Below are 3,882 nucleotides of genomic sequence, written 5' to 3' on the forward strand. Positions count from 1 at the left end.
TCGTGTTCGCATTTCCTGCACCTCGGGTTATCACTATGCCCCAGCTTGTGCATGTGGTAGTTAGTGAAGCCATGGCCTGTGTAGATCTGCACCGCCAGCCTGGCTTCCCCTCTCCTCAAGGCCCTAATGCTCTTGGCAAGGTCCCTGCTGGGCATCTTTCCCAGCAGGGCTCTCGCCTGCTTCTCTGCATTTGGTTCTTGTCTCTTCCTTCCAGTAGTTGATATGACGGTCCGGTAATCAGCCCTTTATTTTTGCTCTGCAGATGCAGCTGAGCAAACCTAGAGCCGGTTCCGGTCCCATCAGCCTGGCTGATGAGCCACTTCTTGCCAGCTCATCAACTATCTCATTACCTTTGATTCCCGAGTGTCCCGGAACCCATACGACAGCAATATCGTTGCCCGTGGACAGTCTGTTCAGAGCACATTTTCATTCCCAGACCAGCCATGAATAAAAAACGCATGCCCCCAGGGCCCCCATAGCCGTCCTGCTATCGGAGCATATCCTAATGCGTCTGTCTGTCTCACCTGATGCGGTTAGCGTTTGAGCACAGCCCATAATCGCTACCACTTCCGATTGGAAGACAGTGGTGAACTCTCCAAGAGGGAGAGTCTCCTTGACTCCACTACGACATCCGTAGATCCCGGCACCGGCGCCTTCATCAGTCTTGGAGCCATCCGTGTACCAGGCGTCCCCATTCCTGATAGCGGACACCTCATGCCTCTCCCAGTCCTCGCGGCTAGGAATATAGATCTTGTACGATCTGTCAAAGTCGCGCCTTATTGGCATTCTATCCTGCCTCATGTCAAACAGAGTTTCCATTTGGAGCTCCCGCGGTAACCGGGTGTGAGTCACACCACTCATCCATTTTCCCTCGCACTTCAGCCTATACGCCGTGACCGCTGCTGCCGCCACTATCGCGAGATGGAGTGGTTCTATGCCGAGCAGCATTCCCATTGCCGCCTGACGTTGTCCTCATTGCACCCAGAGCCCCCCTTAAGAAGAGAGCCCTGACGCGTTCCAGTGATGCGCGGGCCTCGGTTTGTTGTGTCCTTGGCCACCAGACCACCGCAGCATCGAGCAATCTTGGTCAGAGCACCGTAGAGTATAGCCAAAACACTCTGTCTGGCTGCAATCCCTAAGTTTGCCCAAAGGTTCTTCTGCACATCCAAAAGTATGTGCTGGCTTTCTTACACACTGATTCCAGGTGCAGCTTCCAGTTCAATCTTTTATCCAGGACAATTCCCAGATACTTGACTGACATTCCAGGAGTCAGTCTGACTCCCTTCGATACGGGCCCCTCCACGGGGCCTATTTTGTACTTGTGTGTGAAGATCACCAGACTTGTCTTACTCAGGTTCATCGATAGGCCTGTCCTCTCACACCATTCCTCTACCACTCCTAGAGCCCCTTGTGTGAGCTCTAGGAGCGTTTCTAGGAAAGGGCCTCCTATCAGGATCGCCAAGTCATCAACGTACCCGATTGCCTTGAAGCCCTTGTCATTAAGCTCTTCAAGTAGCCTATCCGCTACTAGGCACCACAAGAGTGGTGAGAGGACTCCCCTTTGGGACAATCCCTCCCCTCCCATCCTTCTACACTCACCATACCCAGCGATGTCGTCACTTGGCGTCCAAGCATTCCTCGGATCCATTTAACAAGTATATAAATAACTTATAAACTATTAATTTTTTTTATAATCGTACATTAATACTTTTATGAACAGAATAATGAGATGAATCAATAAGTGGAAAGAAAACACATAGTTGCTTTAAACGGAATATGTGTTGTATATACATATATGCAAAAAAGAACAATTTTTTAAATAAGCATCTAAGTGTTTTCTTTCCATCAATTTATTCATTTCATCATTCTGTTCATAAAAGTATTAAGAATTAAAAAAAAATTAATACTTTACGGGTTATTTAATATTTTATGTCAATGTATGCCAGAATATAGTACAAAGAGTATCTCGTAAACTATTAGTTTTTTGATATCCCTACCATAATACTTTAATATTAATAAATACATAAACAAAGGCAAAGTAAGAGTATAAAAATCAATATAAAAAGATAAATATCTTGTTATATATTTTATTACATATTTTCTAAGTTACATATTTTCTAAGTTTTATATATATAATATATCTTGTTACATTCGAACTTACGTTGAAATTCTAGGAAATTATATATATGTTTTACATTTACAATACTAAACGTTAATTTTATTTGAATATTGACTCTTACTTTGCCTTTGTTTATATATTTATTAATTTTATATGAAGATCCTTTTACCTATTTTTTAAATAATTTAATATGCAATATAATTAGAGAAACCGTATTATGTAAAAAAAATAATACAGTTCCATTTAAAAAAGTAGAGATGACTTTGAAATCTCCGAAGCATCTCCATCCACAGAAAAACTACTTGTAATATATTATACCTCCCTTAATGCTTTACAACTTTAATAAATATATTACTTCATATCTCTAAAAATAGCGGTAATATTCTAAGTGAGCACAGTTTCTGTCTCACTCTGTATATATAATATATGATAGAATAAATACGTACATATAAAATAGATCATATTCAAGATCTTTACAATTAATTCTTTTGAATTTAACCCTTTCGTTCTTAACACCGGCTACGTTCAGCATCCACGAAGCAACCTGTATAAACGAACGCTAGCTATATATAGCCAGTATTCACAAAGTAACTTATAGTGTTCCTTATAATAAGTTACGCTAAACCATCCTGTACAGCCATATAACAAGCGTTGATAAGACTGATTTTGTCAAATGGTATATATTTAAACATAATTAGTAGTAGTAGTAGTATATTGATATCTATAATGGCTGCGTTTAGCAGAAAAAGCAGCTTTGTAACAGTTGTAAAATTTGTCAATATGATCGGTTCATACCAATACAGCACCGAAAATTTTCAGAAATACCTCAGAAATATTTCAACTTGAAAGTGAAACACTTCATAAAAATTGCGAAATATGTCTGCAACATTTCTGAGACAGCTTTGGAATAGCAAAATGTCCGCGATTTTTGCACCTTATTGAAAGATTGATGAAATGGTACAGAAAGAATCTGCAATCTTTTTGAAATATTACCAAAAAGTTTTCAGCTATTTTTAGTAGTTCAGAAATATATATTTGAATATGTACTTGATTGATACTTAAATAATATTTAAATTTATTACCTCGACATACTAAATTTAAATAGTACGTACGTATCAATTAAACATATATTTAAATATCATTTCTGAAATACTTACAATTTATTAAGTTTCGTAATCTGTGTTTACAGATTACAAATTTGTCGAAATTACACTTACAGTTTCTACACAATACGTATCATTATTCATATACAAAATTTTATTGAATCAAGACAAAACCAAGACAAGAAATTGTTATCAAGACCAAGATTTCTTGACAAGAAGTCAAGAAATTTCTTGAATTTCAGTGACAGTTTTTATTTTTAATATTTTATTATTTTAACGTTTTATATTTTATTTCTGATTCGAAAAGTTTTGCATAAGTTAGGTTTCAACATTTCCAATTGTATTTATTGGTATTTAACAGGTTACATAATATAGAAATGTATATTTATACATTTTCATTAAATAGCAAAATAGCATATGAGCAGAGTGTAAATCGATCATTGAAAAAGTGAAGTCCTTGATCTAACCAAATTAAATCATACTCACCGATACGTCCTTATTGTATTAGATATTAACCTTTATATTTATGTATAAAGGAATATATATAAAATGAATATTGCGAGATTACTGGCAAAAGTATATTATATATAAACATTTGCGTACTTCTACTAATAGTATCAATTAAATCAGGAATGATTAAAATATATAGTAATTATAATA

Source organism: Mycetomoellerius zeteki, unplaced genomic scaffold, assembly GCF_001594055.1.
Source record: "Mycetomoellerius zeteki isolate Tzet28-1 unplaced genomic scaffold, Tzet1.0 scaffold304, whole genome shotgun sequence".
Taxonomy (NCBI): Eukaryota; Metazoa; Arthropoda; class Insecta; order Hymenoptera; family Formicidae; genus Mycetomoellerius; species Mycetomoellerius zeteki.